Raw genomic sequence first — 9,823 nt, 5'->3', positions numbered from 1 at the left:
GCATGTATGAGAATCAGACAAATAGCTTATATAGGGGAGGTGTTGGGTTTGATGGGTCGACTCCCCTGGTTGTGCGCATTGCGCCAACCTCAAAGACCCTGCATTGCGGATGAAGTCGAAAGTCAGAGTTTGGTGTGCTACAAGGTGTGGTCGAAGGTGCTCACCTAGGTGTGCACCTTTGGAGCGCAGGAAAAGTGCCCTCCAAAAGTGCGCACCTTTGGAGTGCACAAAAGTGCCCTCCAAAAGTGCGCACCTTTGGAGCGCACAAAAGTGCCCTCCAAAAAGTGCCCTCCAAAAGTGCGCACCTTTGGAGCGCACAAAAGTGCCCTCCAAAAAGTGCCCTCCAAAAGTGCGCACCTTTGGAGTGCAGAAAAGTGCCCTCCAAAAAGTGCCCTCCAAAAGTGTGCACCTTTGGAGTGCACAAAAGTGCCCTCCAAAAGTGCGCACCTTTGGAGCGCAGAAAAGTGCCCTCCAAAAAGTGCCCTCCAAAAGTGCGCACCTTTGGAGCGCAGAAAAGTGCCCTCCAAAAAGTGCCCTCCAAAAGTGCGCACCTTTGGAGCGCAGAAAAGTGCCCTCCAAAAAGTGCCCTCCAAAAGTGCGCACCTTTGGAGCGCAGAAAAGTGCCCTCCAAAAAGTGCCCTCCAAAAGTGCGCACCTTTGGAGCGCACAAAAGTGCCCTCCAAAAAGTGCCCTCCAAAAGTGCGCACCTTTGGAGCGCACAAAAGTGCCCTCCAAAAGTGCGCACCTTTGGAGCGCACAAAAGTGCCCTCCAAAAGTGCGCACTTTTGGTGCGCACCAAGGCGCTGGTTCGGTCGTTGCAGGCGAGTTCGGAAGTTGGGGTCGATGTCCTGAGCGGAGGTGCAAACTACACAGGTGTCGGAATCGGACAAATAGCTTATATAGGGGAGGTGTATGCTTCGATGGGTCGACTCCCCAGGTTGAGCGCACCGCGCCAACCTCAAAGACCCTACGGTATGGATGAAGTCGGAAGTTGGGTCCGATGACCGATTCGATTAGTAGGTATGCTCATGAGGTCGGAATTTGGGTCCGATGACCTGCCATGTGCAGGAAGGCGAATGTTGGCACTGTGCGTTGCAAGGTGCACACCAAGGTGCTGGTGCGGTCTTTTTAGTCGAGTTCGGAAGTTGGGGTCGATGTCCTGATCGGAGGTGCAAGCTACACAGGTGTGGGAATCGGACAAATAGCTTATATAGGGGAGGTGTATGCTTCGTTGGGTCGACTCCCCGGGTTGAGCGCACCGCGCCAACCTCAAAGACCCTACGGTATGGATGAAGTCGGAAGTTGGGTCCGATGACCGATTCGATATGTAGGCATACTCGCGAGGTCGGAATTTGGGTCCGATGACCTGCCATGTGCAGGAAGGCGAATGTTGGCACTGTGCGTTGCAAGGTGCGCACCAAGGCGCTGGTTCGGTCGTTGCAGGCGAGTTCGGAAGTTGGGGTCGATGTCCTGATCGGAGGTGCAAACTACACAGGTGTGGGAATCGGACAAATAGCTTATATAGGGGAGGTGTATGCTTCGTTGGGTCGACTCCCCGGGTTGAGCGCACCGCGCCAACCTCAAAGACCCTACGGTATGGATGAAGTCGGAAGTTGTGTCCGATGACCGATTCGATATGTAGGCATACTCGCGAGGTCGGAATTTGGGTCCGATGACCTGCCATGTGCAGGAAGGCGAATGTTGGGACTGTGCGTCGCAAGGTGCGCACCAAGGCGCTGGTGCCGTCGTTGCAGTCGAGTTCGGAAGTTGGGGTCGATGTCCTGGTCAGAGGTGCAAACTACACAGGTGTGGGAATCGGACAAATAGCTTATATAGGGGAGGTGTATGCTTCGATGGGTCGACTCCCCGGGTTGAGCGCACCGCGCCAACCTCAAAGACCCTACAGTATGGATGAAGTCGGAAGTTGGGTCCGATGACCGATTCGATACGTAGGCATATTGGCGAGGTCTGAATTTGTGTCCGATGACCTGCCATGCGCAGGAAGGCGGAATTTGGGTCCGATGACCGAGTTGATGGCGTGCCATGCGCAGAAAGGCGGAATTTGGGTCCGATGACCGAGTTGATGTTGATGGCCCGCCATGCACAGGAAGGCGGAATTTGGGTCCGATGACCGATTTGAAGGCGTGCCATGCGCAGAAAGGCGGAGTTTGGGTCCGATGACCGAGTTGATATTGATGGCCCGCCATGCGCAGGAAGGCGGAATTTGGGTCCGATGACCTGACATACGCATGGAGTCCGACTCGGGGGCCGATGTTCGATTCGATGACTTGCATTGTGGGTAAAGTCGGAAGTTGTGGTCTTTGACCCGATTCGATGACCAGACTTCGGCTGCTTGAGAATCGGACAAATAACTTATATAGGGGAGGTAGTGTTCTCGAGCATCCTCCCCCCGTGCCCGTTTATGTCGATTGATGCTGGTGCTCGACTGGTTGGAGCGCTCGGATGCAAAAATCTTGCACCAGGATTTATCGATTGTGATGGACACGGCAAGTCTCCTGATTGCTATGCAGGAGCTCATCGTGAATCTCTATGCGGCCTTGGTATGGACTCGACCTGCGGAATGGTTCGGCAATGGTAGTCGCTCCAACACGTCCTTGCAATGGCCACAGAGGTGATTCGACTAGAGCTCCAGTCTAGCTTTTGGGTTGCTTGGCGGACTGGTATAGCCGCGATCGAGTTCCGGCCATGAACGTTTTAGATAGCTCTTGGGCTTTCTGGGACGGAAGTCGGAAGTTTGGGCTGTTGTCCGATTTGATGACCATTCTTCGGATGTGTGAGAATCGGACAAATAACTTATATAGGGGACTGTGTTGTCTCACGCAGCCCCCTCCGTGCCCCTCTATCTCGACCGATGTTGGTGCTTGAAAGGGTTGGGATCGCTCGGATTTATAAACGTGCACCACCATTTGTCGAGTGTGAGGGACGCGGCAGGTCTCCTAAATGCTATACGGGCGCTCTCTGAGAATCTCTATCCGGCCTCGACACAGACTAGTCTTGCTGAATGGTTTGGCACTGGTAGTCGATCCAACACGTCGTTGTTGTGGCCGCCTAGGCGATTCGATTCGAGCCCCCGTCTAGCTTTTGGGTTGCTTGGCGGATTTTGCCCTATCCGCAAGTGAGCTCGGTCCCTAAACGTTCGAGAAACCCGATTGCTATGCGCCGACTCTCTTTCTTGCGAGCCTCCATCTAGCTTTTGGGTCTCTACGGAACGGAAGTCGGAATCTGGGACCGTTGTTTGATTCGACGAGGCAGACTACGGTTGTGCGAGAATCGGACAAATAACTTATATAGGGGAGGTGTTGACTGGAGCATTCTCCCCCGTGCCCCTCTAACTCGACCAATGCTGGCGCTCGAACGGTGGTAGCGCTCGGATTTTCGTTGAGCGCCAGCATTGGTCGATTTAGAGGGGCATGCGAGATTCCCGAATGCTATGCGAGGGCTCTAACGGAAATGTCTATTGGTTTCGGTATGGATGCAATTGCGAGTGGTTCGGCAAAGGTAGTCGTTCCGATGCGTCCATGTCGTGGCCAAATCGATAATTCGATTTGAGCCCTCGTATAGCATTTGGGTCTCTCGATGTGATTCCGCATTCCAGTCCCTTTGGGCACTGCTTGAGCCGCATCCCAGGGGGTTCCCTTCCCAATAATCTGCCTCGCAACCCGATTGCTATGCGGTGAGGCTCCTCGGCCGCCTCGGAACTATCTGTGTATCAGACGCATCGCGGGATAAGGGGTTGGCAACGGTAGTCGCCCCAAGCGCGTCCGATGCTTGGACCATTCCGAGGCGGCCCTGAAGCCTCTTCCGTCTAGCCGTTGGGTCCTTCTCGCCGCATCCCTTGCCTCGCACCCCGATTGCTATGCGGTGAGGCTCCTCGGCCGCCTTGGAACTATCTGTGTATCAGACGCATCGCGGGATAAGGGGTTGTCACTGGTAGTCGCCCCAAGCGCGTCCGATGCTTGGACCATTCCGAGGCGGCCCTGAAGCCTCTTCCGTCTAGCCGTTGGGTCCTTCTCGCCGCATCCCTCGACTCGCACCCCGATTGCTATGCGGTGAGGCTCCTCGGCCGCCTTGGAACTATCTGTGTATCGGACGCGTCGCGGGATAAGGGGTTGTCACTGGTAGTCGCCCCAAGCGCGTCCGATGCTTGGACCATTCCGAGGCGGCCCTGAAGCCTCTTCCGTCTAGCCGTTGGGTCCTTCTCGCCGCATCCCTCGCCTCGCACCCCGATTGCTATGCGGTGAGGCTCCTCGGCCGCCTTGGAACTATCTGTGTATCGGACGCGTCGCGGGATAAGGGGTTGTCACTGGTAGTCGCCCCAAGCGCGTGCGATGCATGGACCATTCCGAGGCGGCCCTGAAGCCTCTTCCGTCTAGCCGTTGGGTCCTTCTCGCCGCATCCCTCGCCTCGCACCCCGATTGCTATGCGGTGAGGCTCCTCGGCCGCCTTGGAACTATCTGTGTATCGGACGCGTCGCGGGATAAGGGGTTGTCACTGGTAGTCGCCCCAAGCGCGTGCGATGCATGGACCATTCCGAGGCGGCCCTGAAGCCTCTTCCGTCTAGCCGTTGGGTCCTTCTCGCCGCATCCCTCGCCTCGCACCCCGATTGCTATGCGGTGAGGCTCCTCGGCCGCCTTGGAACTATCTGTGTATCGGACGCGTCGCGGGATAAGGGGTTGTCACTGGTAGTCGCCCCAAGCGCGTCCGATGCTTGGACCATTCCGAGGCGGCCCTGAAGCCTCTTCCGTCTAGCCGTTGGGTCCTTCTCGCCGCATCCCTCGCCTCGCACCCCGATTGCTATGCGGTGAGGCTCCTCGGCCGCCTTGGAACTATCTGTGTATCGGACGCGTCGCGGGATAAGGGGTTGTCACTGGTAGTCGCCCCAAGCGCGTCCGATGCTTGGACCATTCCGAGGCGGCCCTGAAGCCTCTTCCGTCTAGCCGTTGGGTCCTTCTCGCCGCATCCCTCGCCTCGCACCCCGATTGCTATGCGGTGAGGCTCCTCGGCCGCCTTGGAACTATCTGTGTATCGGACGCGTCGCGGGATAAGGGGTTGTCACTGGTAGTCGCCCCAAGCGCGTCCGATGCTTGGACCATTCCGAGGCGGCCCTGAAGCCTCTTCCGTCTAGCCGTTGGGTCCTTCTCGCCGCATCCCTCGCCTCGCACCCCGATTGCTATGCGGTGAGGCTCCTCGGCCGCCTTGGAACTATCTGTGTATCGGACGCGTCGCGGGATAAGGGGTTGTCACTGGTAGTCGCCCCAAGCGCGTCCGATGCTTGGACCATTCCGAGGCGGCCCTGAAGCCTCTTCCGTCTAGCCGTTGGGTCCTTCTCGCCGCATCCCTCGCCTCGCACCCCGATTGCTATGCGGTGAGGCTCCTCGGCCGCCTTGGAACTATCTGTGTATCGGACGCGTCGCGGGATAAGGGGTTGTCACTGGTAGTCGCCCCAAGCGCGTCCGATGCTTGGACCATTCCGAGGCGGCCCTGAAGCCTCTTCCGTCTAGCCGTTGGGTCCTTCTCGCCGCATCCCTCGCCTCGCACCCCGATTGCTATGCGGTGAGGCTCCTCGGCCGCCTTGGAACTATCTGTGTATCGGACGCGTCGCGGGATAAGGGGTTGTCACTGGTAGTCGCCCCAAGCGCGTCCGATGCTTGGACCATTCCGAGGCGGACCTGAAGCCTCTTCCGTCTAGCCGTTGGGTCCTTCTCGCCGCATCCCTCGCCTCGCACCCCGATTGCTATGCGGTGAGGCTCCTCGGCCGCCTTGGAACTATCTGTGTATCGGACGCGTCGCGGGATAAGGGGTTGTCACTGGTAGTCGCCCCAAGCGCGTCCGATGCTTGGACCATTCCGAGGCGGCCCTGAAGCCTCTTCCGTCTAGCCGTTGGGTCCTTCTTGCCGCATCCCTCGCCTCGCACCCCGATTGCTATGCGGTGAGGCTCCTCGGCCGCCTTGGAACTATCTGTGTATCGGACGCGTCGCGGGATAAGGGGTTGTCACTGGTAGTCGCCCCAAGCGCGTCCGATGCTTGGACCATTCCGAGGCGGCCCTGAAGCCTCTTCCGTCTAGCCGTTGGGTCCTTCTCGCCGCATCCCTCGCCTCGCACCCCGATTGCTATGCGGTGAGGCTCCTCGGCCGCCTTGGAACTATCTGTGTATCGGACGCATCGCGGGATAAGGGGTTGTCACTGGTAGTCGCCCCAAGCGCGTCCGATGCTTGGACCATTCCGAGGCGGCCCTGAAGCCTCTTCCGTCTAGCCGTTGGGTCCTTCTCGCCGCATCCCTCGCCTCGCACCCCGATTGCTATGCGGTGAGGCTCCTCGGCCGCCTTGGAACTATCTGTGTATCGGACGCGTCGCGGGATAAGGGGTTGTCACTGGTAGTCGCCCCAAGCGCGTCCGATGCTTGGACCATTCCGAGGCGGACCTGAAGCCTCTTCCGTCTAGCCGTTGGGTCCTTCTCGCCGCATCCCTCGCCTCGCACCCCGATTGCTATGCGGTGAGGCTCCTCGGCCGCCTTGGAACTATCTGTGTATCGGACGCGTCGCGGGATAAGGGGTTGTCACTGGTAGTCGCCCCAAGCGCGTCCGATGCTTGGACCATTCCGAGGCGGCCCTGAAGCCTCTTCCGTCTAGCCGTTGGGTCCTTCTCGCCGCATCCCTCGCCTCGCACCCCGATTGCTATGCGGTGAGGCTCCTCGGCCGCCTTGGAACTATCTGTGTATCGGACGCGTCGCGGGATAAGGGGTTGTCACTGGTAGTCGCCCCAAGCGCGTCCGATGCTTGGACCATTCCGAGGCGGACCTGAAGCCTCTTCCCTCTAGCCGTTGGGGCTTTCTCGCCGCATCCCTCGCCTCGCACCCCGATTGCTATTCGGTGAGGCTCCTCGGCCGCCTTGGAACTATCTGTGTATCGGACGCATCGCGGGATAAGGGGTTGGCAGTGGTAGTCGCCCCAAGCGCGTCCGATGCTTGGACCATTCCGAGGCGGCCCTGCAGCCTCTTCCGTCTAGCCGTTGGGGCCATCTCGCTGCATCCCCCACCTCGCACCACGATTGCTATGCGGTGAGGCTCCTTGGCCGCCTCGGAACTATCTGTGTATCGGACGCATCGCGGGATAAGGGGTTGTCACTGGTAGTCGCCCCAAGCGCGTCCGATGCTTGGACTATTCCGAGGCGGCCCTGCAGCCTCTTCCGTCTAGCCGTTGGGGCCATCTCGCCGCATCCCCCAGCTCCTCGGCCGCCTCGGAACTATCTGTGTATCGGACGCATCGCGGGATAAGGGGTTGGCAGTGGTAGTCGCCCCAAGCGCGTTCGATGCTTGGACTATTCCGAGGCGGCCCCGCAGCCTCTTCCGTCTACCCTTTGGGGCCATCTCGCCGCATCCCTCGCCTCGCACCCCGATTGCTATGCGGTGAGGCTCCTCGGCCGCCTGGGAACTATCTTCGTATCGGATGCATCGCGGGATAAGGGGTTGTCACTGGTAGTCGCCCCAAGCGCGTCCGATGCTTGGACTATTCCGAGGCGGCCCTGTGGCCTCTTCCGTCTAGCCGTTGGGGCCATCTCGCCGCATCCCTCACCTCGCACCCCCATTGCTATGCGGTGAGGCTCCTCGGCCGCCTTGGAACTGTCTTCGTATCGGAAGCATCGCGGGATAAGGGGTTGTCACTGGTAGTCGCCCCAAGCGCGTCCGATGCTTGGACTATTCCGAGGCGGCCCTGCAGCCTCTTCCGTCTAGCCGTTGGGGCCATCTCGCCGCATCCCCCACCTCGCACCCGGATTGCTATGCGGTGAGGCTCCTCGGCCGCCTTGGAACTATCTTCGTATCGGACGCATCGCGGGATAAGGGGTTGTCACTGGTAGTCGCCCCAAGCGCGTCCGATGCTTGGACTATTCCGACGCGGCCCTGTGGCCTCTTCCGTCTAGCCGTTGGGGCCATCTCGCCGCATCCCCCACCTCGCACCCCGATTGCTATGCGGTGAGGCTCCTCGGCCGCCTTGGAACCATCTTCGTATCGGACGCATCGCGGGATGAGGGGTTGTCACTGGTAGTCGCCCCAAGCGCGTCCGATGCTTGGACCATTCCGAGGCGGCCCTGAAGCCTCTTCCGTCTAGCCGTTGGGGCCTTCCCGCCCCATCCCTCGCCTCGCACCCCCGATTGCTATGCGGTGAGGCTCCTCGGCCGCCTTGGAACCATCTGTGTATCGGACGCATCGCGGGATAAGGGGTTGGCACTGGTAGTCGCCCCAAGCGCGTCCGATGCTTGGAGCATTCCGAGGTGGCCCTGAAGCCTCTTCCGTCTAGCCGTTGGGGCCTTCCCGCCCCATCCCTCGCCTCGCACCCCGATTGATATGCGGTGAGGCTCCTCGGCCGCCTTGGAACTATCTGTGTATCGGACGCATCGCGGGATAAGGGGTTGGCACTGGTAGTCGTCCCAATCGCGTCCGATGCTTGGACCATTCCGAGGCGGCCCTGCAGCCTCTTCCGTTTAGCCGTCGGGGCCTTCCCGCCGCATCCCTCGCCTCGCATCCCGATTCCTATGCGGTGAGTCTTCTCGGCCGCCGCGGAACTATACCTGTTATTGCTACTGCATCCTTCGGCTGGTAACCTCCTCTGCCGCCTTGGAACGTTCTCTTTGTCGGACGCGTCGCGGGATAAGGGGTTGGCACTGGTAGTCGCCCCAAGCGCGCCCGATGCATAGACCGCTCCGAGTTGACCTTGCTTTCAGCCTCTCACATGCATAGACCTCTCTGAGTCGACCCTGCAGCCTCTCACGTTTAGCCTTTGGAATCTCGCCTCACAACATGATTGCTATCCTTGATGCATCCCTTGCCTCGAGCCCTGATTGCTTTCTTGGCTGCATCCCTCCTCTCCTCACAGCCCGGTTGTCATCACTGCTTCATCCGTCGCTTCATGCATTCTGGCTGCTGGGCCCTTCCCACCGCACACCTCGATTGCTATCTCTTCTGCATCACACACCCCGATTGCTATCTCTGCTACATCCCTCGGCTCTCACTTCTGCATCCTTCGCCTCCCACCTCGATTGCTATCAATGCTGCATCCGTAACCTCACACCCCGATTGCTATGCGGGGAGGCTCCTTGGCCGCCTTGGAAATTTCTGTGTGTCGGACGCACCGCGGGATAAGGGGTTGGCACTGGTAGTCGCCCCAAGTGCGCCCGATTCTTAGACCGCTTCGAGGTGACCTCGTAGCCTCTTTCGTCCAGGCTTCCTGCCTTCAACGCCCTTTTTACACCTCGATTGCTATGCGCGGGCTTGTTGGCGTCTATCACCTCTCTGCGAAGAGTGGCACGATGATTGTTGGGGTAAATCGTAGCAGTCCGATCTCTGGCCTTGGGCCATTGTGAGGGCTGATCGATTTCCTGTGCGCATCTCGTGTTCGCCCAGTAACAGACTCGACGACTTGTAATCGGTCTTGTTCCCGATTGTTCCTGGAGGTAGTCTTCGGAACTCTTGGATTTGACCTGTCACTCGAACTGTCCTCTTCCGAGGATGCTTGTGTGTGTGTGCTTGTGCCATTTCCTTGGCGGTATTAACGAGATATTAAAGAGCGGAGTGAGCGCCTCGCCCAGCTATGTTTGGGGCTCTCACTCCCTTACCCGGTGTGCGACCGCTTTGCACGTAGGTTGCGGAGCATCGCGACTCTTTCGATGTTTGGCGGTTGTCTTCCGGTGATGCGTTGGTCCCGAAGTGCACGTTACTAGCATTTCTGCCATTGTTCTCGATCTTTGGCACGTTCCTTCGTTGCAATTGGATATATATCTCCGTTTATACGCGCAGGCTTCTCCCGCC

The sequence above is a fragment of the Cryptomeria japonica genome, unplaced genomic scaffold, assembly GCF_030272615.1.
Source record: "Cryptomeria japonica unplaced genomic scaffold, Sugi_1.0 HiC_scaffold_247, whole genome shotgun sequence".
Lineage (NCBI taxonomy): Eukaryota > Viridiplantae > Streptophyta > Pinopsida > Cupressales > Cupressaceae > Cryptomeria > Cryptomeria japonica.
The sequence above is the reverse complement of the archived record's forward strand: the minus strand, read 5'-3'. Positions refer to the sequence as shown.